Below are 14,260 nucleotides of genomic sequence, written 5' to 3' on the forward strand. Positions count from 1 at the left end.
TTACAGTACTCGCCTTATTCCCACTGACTTTCATCCTTTCTTGAACTTTGAGAAATTCCCGGCCGATCAACGTTTTCACAATGGCGAAAAGTGCTGACGATATCATTCATTAGTTCCAGTGCAAAACAGAAATGTTACGAGAATACGAAAATTGCCCTCCAGCCCCCCTCTTTATTAATCGCCTTTACTCCGGTGCAAAATATTTTGCATAGTAGCTTAGCGGTTTCCATGTTTGTTCTGACAGAAGTTTATATGATGAAAAAAATTAGTTTTTCACTCATTTCGTCCCACATCACGCATTGTTAATTCACGTAGGAATCTTTGTTCAATCTAATGAACCTTTGTTAATTTACATGGTCCTATTGAAGATACCTTTGCCGATGTGAAAACCTTCTTAACCCAGTTAGCAACGTACAGTTTAATGTAGAATCCGTACTCCATTTTAAGTGTTTTTCCACAACCACATAGTATTGTAAAACACTGTTAGCAACCTCAGTAGTGAGTGACCAGTACATCCATAGAATGTGCTAGATATTTCCAACTCTGCTTAGCGTTCAGTTTCAAAAGGGTCTCCGCGTAATCGACTGGAATACGGAGTAATGCTGGCAGCAACTCGTTCGTTCTTCAGAGAAGAATTCCCCGTTGTTACTTGTGATATTACTTAAAAGTCGATGTTTGTGTATGTTTCTTACGTCGCTACCATTCGATCGGCAGTGTCGTCTTTGCTGTAATCAGTGGAATACGGATTTCGTTTTATCATTACTTCCAAACTTCGATATATTTCACATTAATACAGAGCAACTAAGTGATAAAAGCTTATAGATAGCGTTATCATCTCCAGTAGTCCTGTATTGCTGCTGTTGACTCCCCTTATCGTGAAATGTAAAGTAGAACATCATCAGCGCTGTCCACATGTCTTTATGGACATTCGAATTTCTATGTACGTCAGTCTACACGAGGAATGTTTTTCTTTCCAGGTATGATAGGGTAATATGCATTGGGAATATCATCATGAAAAAATCTGCCCCAAATTTCAGTTAGAGTGCACTTCGATAACATTGTTTGCTTGTTTCCATTGCGTGTGATTCATAACAACTGCCTTAATCAGGTCCAGTTTCTCGAATGATAACGTTCATTACATGGTAGCTTTAGGTCCTGGCTGTCTTATGCAAGTACTCACGCACATTTAGACAATTTAACGGCGTACAGGTGTTTTATGCAACCTTCCGCCCTTAAGCTGTACTGCAGCTATTTTCATCGTTCGCTCTAGCACAAGAGCTTTGGCGGAAATAAAATCTTGCGGCTTCTAATATAGGGGTTCAATATGCACGGAACAGAGTGACTGGTCTATTGACGAGACGAGCATTTCATTGCTCAAACACACGTCATTTTCCAGATTGTGACATAGGTGTCGAATTGAATCTTTGCTTCAACGGCGCTCTCCACATTACCATCAAAATTAAGTTCGTGCTTGTAATGTTTTGTCTCTTTCGTTGCCAACAACCGTCAAACATACACTAGCGCGGAACATTGCGGTCTACGTCCGGTTTCTAGTCGATACACGCATCAGTTTCAACGAAATGAAGGCTATCGAGCATTTGGTCATGAAGCGCAAACTGTGACGTAATCTGGTTACTCAGTGGTTGCATATCCGTGTCTTCTCTGCTTGCTGCTGTTACAAATAATATTTTCGCCTTAACAAATGCAGATTATTAGCTTCGTCCTGACTATGAGAAGGTGGGCGGATGGGAGGGGGGGGGGGACGCCCCACTTCTTAATCAGTTCAGTGATATCGGCTTGCTCTATAATCACAAGCTTTTAACAAGAGCAGAACAACAAGAGACTCTACTCGATAAACAATGTGCTGGGAGACAACATGCATACCGCGAACGGTTTTTCGTTTTGTGTTTTGAACTCTGAAGATGGTTAGAACTAGAATGCTCTTCAGGTTGCAGCTTTTGTCGTTAAGACTCAGCATGAGCACAGCTTGTCAAAAGGCGATTATCTCGCGCTGGCGCCCAAGTCCCACGACCTTGGTAATTTGCGTGGGAGGCGTACTAAATACAATCTTAATCTGCCGCCACTGTCAACAAGGTTGGATGGTCTCTCAGTTTGTGTGGGCACTCTACTGCTTGCCGTTAATGCCATCCGACTATGCATGGGATAAAATGAAATTTTCACGTAAATTTGTGTGGTGCATGGCGTCGAGAACAGTTCAAAAACTGTAGTGTTTTGGGACAGAGTGAGGTGGTATATTGGTAAACATACAAGATGGCTATCATTAAGAGGTGATTTCAGGTGCCGATCTGGTTATCCTCCATTTGAGTTTTCAGAACTATTTAGGGATATACCTGAATAGTTTCTTCAGCGTGACCATTACTGTTCTCTTTCTGATCGCTTGTCCTGCGGAGCTTGTGCTCCATTCCTCACGATCTTATTGTTTAGATGTTAACGCTCGTCACTAACAGCAAAATAGAAATAAGGTGAAATGCAAACAGCTTTCATTTGTTACTATGGACGGCATTTTTATGGATATGAAACCTTGAGAGTAAAACATTAATTACTTTTGCATTCATGTCCATCGCTAAGTAAGTCTTGCTTACATCGGCGGTAAGTGCCTCAGGCACAACAGACAGGGTGATTCTGCTGCCCCTAGTGATGTCCCTAAATCGCTCCAGGCAAATGCCGGGACGGTTCCTTTGAAAGGGCACGGCCAACTTCCTTCCCCGTCCTTCCCTAATTCTATGAGACCGATGACCTGCAGTTTGGTCTCTTCCCCCAAACAACCCAACCCTCAGCTGCCCCTACCGATGTCGCTTTATGCAACTCGCAATGTTATACCTCGCCTTCAAGAACCACACACGAAATTTTCATTTTCTGTCGCTCGCTACGCGCAAACTGTTAGTCCTACAGAAAAAATGAACAGGACCTTTCTGTCGAAATGTTAATGTAGTAAATTTTGTACTGGAATACGTTTTCGCTAGAGGCAGTAGTTTTCGAGTTATTCAATAAAAACGTACAAAAGTGACCTTCAGACGCACCGCCACCCCCACACCCAGCCCTCACCGGTCAGGATTTCTAACATGTTGTTCATGGCACTCTCTCCTACCACTCTACAAAGATTTGCGATTGTACGAATTATTTCCCACTTTCGACCTTTTTGGTTTTCATTGACTGGCCTTATTACGCCACTGGCTTAGTCGAGCGCATACAAATTGCGGGACAGACGTTTGTGAGTATTTTAGCCAACAGTTCTGTGAATTTTAACAGCGTAAAATAAACGATTACAACGTTGCGTTCGTCAGGCTTCTAACTGCGAAACTACAGTGTTTGTAAGGCTTAAGTTCGGATAGAATTGTCAGCGTAAATTATCCTACCCGTAACGTTTACAAAAGTCGATTTTCTTTCTTTAGCTTAACGGCCACGTGTAAATTAATAAAGTTAACGAAACAGCCAACTGTGCTGGTTACGTAATAAGCTAAACAACACAGACCAAGCCGGCCAGTGTGGCCGAGCGGTTCTAGGCGCTTCAGTCTGGAACCGCGCTGCTACTACGGTCGCAGGTTCGACTCCTGCCTCGGGCATGGATGTGTGTGATGTCCTTAGGTTAGTTAGGTTTAAGTAGTTCTAGGGGACTGATGACCTCAGATGTTAAGTCCCATAGTGTTCAGAGCCAACACAGACCAAAAAAGGTCAAAAACCGAAAACACTTCGTGTAGTCCGAAATTTTTGTACGGTGATAGTAGAGAATGCCACGAAAAACATAGTAGAAATCGTGACGGATGAGGGATGAGTGTGGTGGTGGAGATGCGTTTGAAGTTCACTTTCGTACGTTTTTCTTGAATAACTCGAAAACGTATCTCAGTACAGAATTTAATTACATCAAATTCTCCACAAAAAGGTCCTGTTCGTTTTTCCTGTAGGGCTAATAGGTTGGGTGTAGCGAGCGAGAGACTATGAAAGTCTCGCGCCTGGTTTTTGAAGGCCAGAAATAACACAGCAGGTTGCATAACACGACATCGGTAGGGGCAGCTAAATCACCCTGTATACAGCTACATCAGTATGCAGCAAGTCACGTTATAATGTGTGACGGAGGTCACTTCGTGTACCGCTGTCGCTTCACCTTCTATCCAGTCAAAGTCACGAATGATGCGTTGGAAAGACAACTCTTGATATGCCTCCATGTGAGCACTAATTGAGCGCATTATGTCTTCACGGTTTTTTTGCGGGATGTATTTAGGAGATAGAATATGTTAGTTGGCTGTTCAACAAACGTACGCTCTCGGAATTTTAACAGTAAACCACACTGTGATGCACAGCCTCACTCTTGTAGCTGTTGCTACTGGAAATGGATGAATATCCGTGTAACGCTTTCGCGCGTACTGAACGAACCTGTAGCTAAACGCGCTGTTGCTCTTCGTATCTTCTCACTTTTTCACTGCTAATGTTATCGGGGAAGGGTCCCTGACTGAGGAGCAGTGCTCAGGTACGAAGGTTTTGTAAGCTACTTCCTTCATGGGTGAAACACACTTCCTGAAGATTCTTTCAAAGAATCTGACTGTTATCTGTCTTGCCTACGGTTAGTTTTATGTTGTCGTTCATTTAAAATTGCTCCGTAGGGATACTTCCGTATGTTTATGTGCTTCTAGCAGCAGTTTACGGTAAAATAAAGGGTACCTAGCGACTGGAAAGAAGGGTCGTAGGACAGATACACATAATTGTAGCCTAACATTGTTGATGTCAGTTTGTTGTAGATTTATGGAATATGGCTTACCCTCGTGTATTATAACGTTTTTGGAGAAAGAAAATCTCCTGTATAAAAATTATCATTGATTCCGCAAACAGAGACCTTGCAGAACTCGGCTGTCTCTGTACGGCCATGAAATCCACAGCGCTGTAGACAACGGCGCTCATGTTGATGCCGTGTTCCTTGACTTCAGGAAGGCATTTGACACCGCCTCGCATTGCTGGTTAATGAAAAACATGCGAGCTTATCGAGTATTGGACCAGATTGCGACTGGATTCAAATGGTTCAAATGGCTCTGAGCACTATGGGACTCAACTGCTGAGGTCATTAGTCCCCTAGAACTTAGAACTAGTTAAACCTAACTAACCTAAGGACATCACAAACATCCATGCCCGAGGCAGGATTCGAACCTGCGACCGTAGCGGTCTTGCGGTTCCAGACTGCAGCGCCTTTAACCGCACGGCCACTTTGGCCGGCGACTGGATTCAAGACTTCCTTGCAGACAGAACTCAACACGTCGCTCTTAACGGAACAAAATTGACAGATGTAAATGTAATTGCCTGAGTACCCCAAAGAAGTGTGATAGAACAGTTACTGTGTACAGTGTACATAAATGATCTAGTAGAAAGCGTCAGAAGGTCTTTAACACTGTTCGCAGATGATGCGATTGTTTATAAGAAAGTAGCAATGCCAGAATACTATCTGTTTGCAGAATGACTTGCAGAGGATTGATGAATGATGCAGGCCCTGGCAGTTCACCCTGAACGTGAATAAATGTAACATATTTCGCGTACATAGGAAAAGAAATCAGCTACTGTACAACTACACTGTTCTAGGCGCGTCAGTCTGGAACCGCGTGATCGCTACGGTCGCAGGTTCTAATCCTGCCTCGAGCATGGATGTGTATGATGTCCTTATGCTAGTTAGGTTTAAGTAGTTACAGGTTCTAGGGGACTGATGACCACAGATGTTTAGTCCCATAGTGCTCAGAGCCATTTGAACTAACTACACTGTTGATGACAAACTGCTGGAAACAGTGACTTATAAGGCTCTTGTGTTACCGTAGGATCCTTTCCAGCTATGATTTGTGAAAGGTATAGAGAAGATCCAATGAAGAGCGGCGCGATTCGTCACGGAATCGTTTAGTAGGTTACAGAGGTCCTCAACAACCAGTGACAGACACCAAAGAGAGGTGTTACGCATCAGGAACAGTCTAAGCACATTACTTCCGAGGCTTACGTACAATAATTCATCCCACGCGCCGTTCGAGAGTGGAGCAGGGTATGGGAGGTCAGGTAGTGGCTTCAGAAGTACCCTCCACCACACACCGTTAGGTGGCTTCCGGAGTATGATGTTGATGTAGATGCCTGTTTCCAGAGATTGTTAGGAAATCATGCAACCAAACAATTACAGGTCATTCCACATATTTATGCGTAGAATATTACATTTGCGTATGTTGAGTGTGAACTATTACTAGCGTCGATCCTCTGCAGGTCTTTCTGCATTTCGATACAATTTTCTAGCGTTGTGACGTCATTCTATAGGGCGTCATTCGTCAACAGTGGAACGTTAGCGACGTTACCAATTATATGTGTTGTAAACATTAATCGTCCAATAACGTTCCCTTAGGATATTCCTGTATGCATGAAAATATCTCTCCGGTAAGTTCGACGTGTCGTTTGTGTTTGTGAGGTTCAGTTCAGTCACAATGCTGGTCAGATAATGTGTTCAATATGCAATACTGCCGAACTGTATCGAACGCCTTCCGGAAGTCAAACAACACGGCATCAACCTGGGAGCCGTTATCCTCCTAGGTCTCGCGGACGAACAGGTTTCACAATATCGTTATTTGTGGAATCAGTGTTAGATTCCTAAAGATGAGTTTCCCGGTCACACCCCGTGAAACCTGTGCGACGGGTTGCGCCAAGACCAGGCAGTAACCGCGCACTGCATATCGAAGATTTCTGCAACTACGATCGTTGGCCGAGAAAGTAGCTGTTGGACGGGGAGCAGCGGTACGCGGAGTAATATGGGACGGCCACGCCCTGTCGTTTGCGTCATGCGCCAGTTGCCCAGCGGGCACCACAAACCTGTTACCTTGCCAGTGCGGGTGCCGGCTTTTGCACTATTTCTTTCACCACTGCGGACTACCGTTGTCAGAGAAATGTACCAGGAATCTGCAGTCTAGCAGTCTAACTGTGTCCCCTCTGTACAATATAGTTACTATTTGTGATTTTCCATTTCACTAAAACTTATGAGCGGGTCTCTTTAATCTTAAAGTGGCGTCATTGCCACGCAAACCGGATGTCCTGGGTTATAGTCCCACATCGTGCATGGGAGTTGGTTTCAAATGTGTCGTTACTATGTGTGACTGTGCGTAGACGAAAACCAGTGGTAGAAATGCGTATGCATGCGTGCTTAAGATACATGATACAATTGGGAAAAATAGAAAATCAGTCGTAGTAAGTTTACGGTGCATAACGATTATATCAAAGAAATGCATGAAATCTCAACAACAGTGTTGGCTAGATGGCAGATCATAAGTGGTTCAATAATAATAATAAAAACCGTGAGTCTGTTATTTTTAACCTTAGCTGACAAAACCGCCATTACCCGGGTATTCATTTTACCAGTTTTCTATTAAAAACGGAAAAAAATGAAGTGTAATAAGCAGGACAGTTCCTGTACGCAGGCGCAGCTGTTAAAGAGTATCTGCAACGCGATTTTGTAGACGTTCTATGCAACGCTTCTTCATAACTGTGTAGACAGCTATTGTTTTCGCCTACAGCCGTTTGCGCTTCGCAGTTGAAAGCTGTCAGAAGCGCTGCCCGATGTCCAAAATCGACTCGACTGAAGGAGTGTCTTGGTAGTAAAGAATTGATCTATTAAAACTCCATGTATGGTGTGGAATGTTTTCACATATCTTAGTGTTTATGATGTATCTCCCGAACTGTGGTTTAGCCGAGCTACATCTAATTCTGTTAAGGCTCTTGTGGCGTTTTTATTTTGTTGGCGTATTTGTCTCACAGAATTGAAATTGAGACATGATAGCAAAATATGTAATACGTTCCTTCAGCTGTAAACATTTCTAGAATTTGCACGAAAAACCGCTGAAAATAATAGAGCAGTGGCGAAACGTTTTCGGGAAATAGACACAGTATTGTGACTTCATAAGACAGTCTCCTCGGACTGAACTTATCTGCCTTTGTGGCAAATCGTAAAAATTAGAGTAGAGTAGAATTACAAGTGGTCTAGTACTTCAATACCCTCCAGTCAACTGAATGTCTCAATAAACAGTAGAAAGTTCTCATGTCGTATATTGCACATTCATACTGCAAACCAAACATGGTGGCACAGTGGTTAATAGATTGAACGTACAACAAGAAAGAGTAGATCTCAATTTCCTCCTGGTTATTCTGATGGACGGTGTGGCGGGGAGAACGGCCGCGTCTGGCCCCTGCAGTGCGGATGCCGTAAACTGCACTTCACACTTCCGCGAAAGCAAGTTACGTACGAAAGTAAAAATTGCTTAAATGCTTTTCGTGAATGAAATTGAAATCGTCATTCGTGTTGACATGTTTAATAATGATCCTAGCTCCAGTAATTACGTGCACTTACCGTAAGGAAAGGAAGCTGTGCTAAATACGGTTAAGTGCTCCACGGTACTGCAGCTAGCTGATCTTGGCCGCAGCCGAAAGCTAATGACTACCGGCTGAAGCCGTCCGATTTTTACCGACTTCTACCAGTTCAGGCACTAGGAAGCTGCTAACTAAAATTTAACGTACTGTATGATGATTGCTATCTTGCCAAAACGGGTAAAGCGAAACCTGGGACGATTCGTCTAACGAGGCAGTTACCAATTCACTTCTGGATCCGTCTTAACTGAGCTACCGTGCCATTTTTTACCAGAACTATACATATGTTATTGGGCAGAAAAATGAAGGAAATTGATTATGGGCGATCGAGAGAGAGAGAGAGAGAGAGAGAGAGAGAGAGAGAGAGAGAGAGAGAGCGACCGCGCTATTGCTGCCTACCGGAGCTTCCCGTATGACAAGCCTTTGGTGTGAAAGTAACGGCCTTGCCTCCCGACTCCGTCGTCGTATGGTCTCAAGGACCTCGAGCGACCGTTCGCCGACTTCTTGCAGCGGAAAAGTGGAGCTGCTTGCCTGTCGTTTTATGTCGTAACTGTTGCTGGACTGGGCGTGGTTCCTGGAGTCACAGCTGACCTCCAACTAAGCAACGGGCGCTGGCATAGTTCAAAATGCGGTAGCTGGTAGGCATGGCGTGAATGTTATTGCGCCCCCTATTTTACTTCAACACTTGATGCGAGTCGCATGTTGAGCTTAGACGCCAGCACTGTCCTTGTGATTAGTTGAAGATTGACAGGTCCACAGATTTTCTTAACCTGTCCTTAGGTAGATAGCTTCAAAAGCTATGGGATGTATACTCAGTATTAAGGATATGTTCCAAATAAAAAAAATTTCATGCGAGAACAGCAGCATTGCGAACGCAAAATCAGCATTGTTCAAAGTCATCAAAAATCAAATTGAGAATGTCCGTACATCACGGCTTGGAATTAAAGAGGAAACAAAGTGATTTTGCAGGATAAATCGTACGAGACATTAATTCAGGTGTATAGTCACATGACAATTCATGTCAATAAGCGAAATTGTGAAGAAACTATACCCCATGAAGAAAGAAAGCTATAGAACAGTGACTTGATGAGGCTGTTATAGAATAATGGACCATTTGCAACACTTGAATGAAATGATGCAATGGAATAATGAGTATGAAGTCAAATTATTTTCAAGAGCCCTAGATGAATTTCTCATATTCATATACTATGAACTGAAGGACGAATATTAATTAATGGGTTGTAGCTGAACCACCTTCAGTTTGCAGATGATGATTTACTGTTCACAGCAAGCACAGATAAACTCTAGCAACGAATTGAGGAACTTAACACAGTAGGTTCAAAAATATGAATACAAATCAAGTATAAAAAGAGGAAAAAATTAAGATAGGTACATCTAAAAGAAAATAGAAAAAAATAAACGGTGAATTCATAAATAGTTCATGAGATTTTGTATTTACGGCAATTGAAGACAATGACTGGATTAATGGGAAAAGAGTAAAAACAAACTGTAGAGCTTGTAGTATCATGAGCTGTTTTTTAGTATACTAACAAGGGAACCTCCCCATCGCACCCCCCTCAGATTTAGTTATAACTTGGCACAGTGGATAGGCCTTGAAAAACCGAACACAGATCAATTGAGAAAACAGGAAGAAGTTGTGTGAAACTGTGAAAAAATAAGCAAAATATACAAACTGAGTAGTTCATGGGCCACATAGGCAACATCAAGGAACACGTGAGATCAGGAACGCCGTGGTCTCGTGGTAGCGTGAGCAGCTGCAGAAGGAGAGGTCCTTGGTTCAATTCTTCGCACAGGTGAAAATTTTACTTTCTTTATTTTTGCATAGTTATTATCTGTCCGTTCGTTCATTGACGTCTCTGTTCACTGTAATAAGTTTAGTGTCTGTGTTTTGCGACCGCATCGCAAAACCGTGCGATTAGTAGACGTAAGTACGTGCCTCTCCAATCGGAACCGAAAACATTTGATCGCAAGGTCATAGGTCAACCGATTCCTCCACAGGAAAACACATCTGATATATTCTATACGACACTGGTGACGGCATGTGCGTCACATGACAGGAATATGTTGTCGACCCACCTAACTTGTACACTTGGCGAATGGGTAAAAAGATGCTTCTACCTTGCCCGATGTAGGTTTTCTTGTGGATATGATAATCACTCCCAAAAAAGTGATGAAAACATAAGAGTTTGTCATATAAACTGAAAATAAAAAATTAAAGTTTTCACTCGATGGAAGGTTTGAACCAAGGACCTTTCGTTCCGCAGCTGCTCACGTTACCACGAGACCACGGCGCTCCTACCATCCCAGTGTCCTTGATGTTGCCTATCTTCCCATGAACTACTCAGTTTGTATATTTTGCTTATTTTTTCACAGTTCCACACAACTTCTTCCTGTTTTCTCAATTGATCTGTGTTCAGTTTTTCAAGGCCTATCCACTGTGCCAACTTATAACTAAATCTGAGGGGGGTGCGATGGGGAGGTTCCCTTGTAAGCTGAGTTTACCATTATGTCTAAAGAAAGAAAAGTTTATAACAGGTATGTTTATAAGTTTTGACTCGTGCCAGTGAGATGCGACTTTAAATGTAGAAACCTTTACTCAATGAGAAATGGGGGGGATTGTGTTTGGGATTACTAGGAAAAACAGGAAAACAAATGGATAAGAGAACAGGTTGCAGCGAAACATATAATTATGACTGTAATGAAACAGAAATGGAGGGGATACTACATACACTGTGTGATCAAAAGTATCCGGACACCCCCAAAAACATAAGTTTTTCATATTAGGTGCATTGTGCTGCCACCTACTGCCAGGTACTCCATATCAGCGACCTAACTCACAGACTTCGAACGTGGTCAGGTGATTACGTGTCACTTGAGTCATACGCCTGTACACGAATTTCCACACTCTTAAACATCCCTAGATCCACTATTTCTGAAGTGATAGTGAAGTGGGAACATGAAGGGACACGTACAGAAAAAAAAAAAAAAAAACGCGTACATGCCGAACTCGTCTGCTGACTGTCAGAGACTGCCGACAGTTGAACAGCGTCGTAATGTGTAAGAGGCACACATCTATCCATACCGTCACACAGGTATTCCAAACTTCATCAGGATCCACTGCAAGTACTAGGACAGGTAGGCGGGAGGTGAGAAAACTTGGATTTCATGGTTGAGTGGCTGCTCATAAGCCACACATCACGCTGGTAAATGCTGAACGACGCCTTGCTTGGTGTAAGGAGCGAAAATGTTGGACGATTGAATAGTGGAAAAATGTTGTGTGGAGTGACGAATCACAGTACACAATGTGGCGATGTGATGGCAGGGTGTGGGTATGGCGAATGCCCGGTGAACATCATCTGCCAGAGTGTGTAGTGCCAACAGTAAAATTCGGAGGTGGTGGTGTTATGGTGTGGTCGTGTTTTTCATGGAGGGGACTTGCACCCCTTGTTGTTTCGTGCGGCATTGTCGCAACACAGGCCTACATTGGTGTTTAAAGCACCTTATTGCTTCCCACTGTTGAAGAGGAATTCGGGGATGGCGATTGCATCTTTCAACACGATCAAGCATGTGTTCATAATGCACGGCCTGTGGCTTAATGGTGACATGACAATAACATCCCTGTAATTGACTGGCCTGCACAGAGTTCTGACCTGAATCCTATAGAACACCTTTGAGATGTTTTGGAACGCCAACTTTGTGCTAGGCCTCACCGACTGACATCGATACCTCTTCTCAGTGCAGCACTCCATGAAGAATGGGCTGCCATTCCCCAAGAAACCTTCCAGCACATGATTGAACATATGCCTGCGAGAGTGGAAGCTGCCATCAAGGCTAAGGGTGGGCCAACATCGTATTGAATTCCAGCATTACTGATGGAGGGCGCCACGAACTTGTAATTCATTTTCAGCTAAGTGTCCGGATACTTTTGATCACATAGTGTATACCCAGGTGAATGGATATTAGATGGGCCAAAGAAATTCATTGCTTTATGTAGAGAGGAAAAGACTTGAGAGACAGCGTAATTGAAGGTACAGTTTGGCTTCATACAGCTGGAACACTGTAATGTGTGGAAACGTCAAGAGGAGGCCTCTACCCAGCAGTTGGTGTCTAATGGTTGATGGGGAAAAATCTACAAATATCCTTTACCCAGCAGTGGGTGTCAGATGGCTGGTGGTGGTGGTGGTCATATAGTATAAAAGTATCATCTAATTTGTTGCTCAAAAAGTTTGTTGTAATGTAGTGTTCATCACAAGCATAATTAATTTTTGTTGGACTAATGCCAGAACATTACTTATCGTAGGTCTGCACTTCATTGTTTGTGTTTTGATGCCTTGTGCATCTGGTGCATCAATTATTCATTTAGTTTCATGCATCATATGAAACAAACACCAGATACATGGATTGTCATAGCTGATTCCCAGCAAATTGTCATGACTCAGATGCATGTTCGCAGAATTTTGACCACTTCAGATGGCTGGGGCATGATGATTTATTTTTTTATAACACCTCTGCTCACATTTAATTGATACTTTTTAAAAAGCTTTAGAGGCGAATGTGAGAATCTTTTGTTTAATTGAAACCCACCTAAAATGAGAGTATGAAGCAGCCACTGACAGGAAAACCCTTGACTGCGAGGTCGCAAGTTCAGTCTGTAGTAAGGCTAATTTGAAACTGTTGTGTTAACAATTATGACAGGAAAAATATTAGCTGCTAATGACTGCATCATGAGGACACCAGAAAATCTGTTTCTGGGAGGTGTAGAGTCCAAACTTCTATATGATTTATGTATGGCACTTTGCAAAATGGACATTGTCATCATTCAAGAAATGTTCAAAACAAACATTAACCTGCACTATGAACACTGAATGAAAAATCACATGCCACAATGACCACAGAGGTTCACACCATCAAGATCAAAGGTAAACTGAACTCCTTGAGAGTTTCAAACCATGCAGGACATTCAGTTAGGTCTGCTGTTACAGGATCCGAATAGAATCATTAACGGGGTGATGGTAACTGATGGAATGTGATGGCATGCAACTGAACATGAAACAGTTTGTCATGGAGCTTACCTTGAAACTGGCTAACCTGTAAGGCGTAGCTGCAGATAGTCCGATAATATGTTTTATAGCGTGAAAAAAACAAACATTGAGAGGCAGAATTTGTCCAGCAGTTCTTTGTGGTGTGAATTGCAGTGTCGCACACTTTGCAGAAGTGCTTTGAAGGACTATGATTTTTATAAGCAGACTAGGAATGAAGTTACTTTGATCAACTCTTGGTCAAATCAGTGCTCATACCATAGTTATAGTTCTCTTGTGCCCATTTTCCCACTCTTGCTTGCTGTGACGTGTCGTTACTGCACTTGCAAGATCATGCCCATGAGAAAGAATTGTAGGGGGCAGTGCACCTCCACTTTCTCGTAGTACTATAAATAATGTTCCAGCCAATTTACCATCCAGATTAACAGTTTGTGTTATGGCACTGATGTTAGTTGATCTTGGTACATCTGTCTTGGTACCTCTAATTTCCAAAGTTCCTTTCATATGCATTTCCTCTTCTAATCACAGTTGGTCAGAGTTGAAAACAAATTTCTTACTGTATGATGTGATTAGTTTGTTTATCTCGTCTACAAATTTTCGGGCCAATTCCGCAGTTTGCTGTGCATTGTCAAGTTGACGCTTTGTTTGAAATTTCTTTATGTTAAGTTTTTAATTCTGTAACACTGTTGGAAGTTATGCAACCACTGCTTCCTTTCCTGAAAATATTTCATCTAAGATTTCTTTCTCACTTTGCAAAAGTGGGTTACTTTCTGACAAAATGTCAATGTCAGCAAATGTTGTAGATATAATGCAATGTT

At 42.6% G+C, this 14,260-nt stretch overlaps 1 protein-coding gene across 4 annotated transcripts in view; it reads left to right on the plus strand.

The window, feature by feature from the left end:
* Positions 1-14,260, plus strand: part of LOC124787602 (A-kinase anchor protein 1, mitochondrial-like) — a 277,269-nt gene that overhangs the window by 237,194 nt on the left and 25,815 nt on the right. The window lies entirely within an intron of this gene.

This window comes from Schistocerca piceifrons, chromosome 3 (assembly GCF_021461385.2).
Source record: "Schistocerca piceifrons isolate TAMUIC-IGC-003096 chromosome 3, iqSchPice1.1, whole genome shotgun sequence".
In the NCBI taxonomy this organism is placed as follows: Eukaryota; Metazoa; Arthropoda; class Insecta; order Orthoptera; family Acrididae; genus Schistocerca; species Schistocerca piceifrons.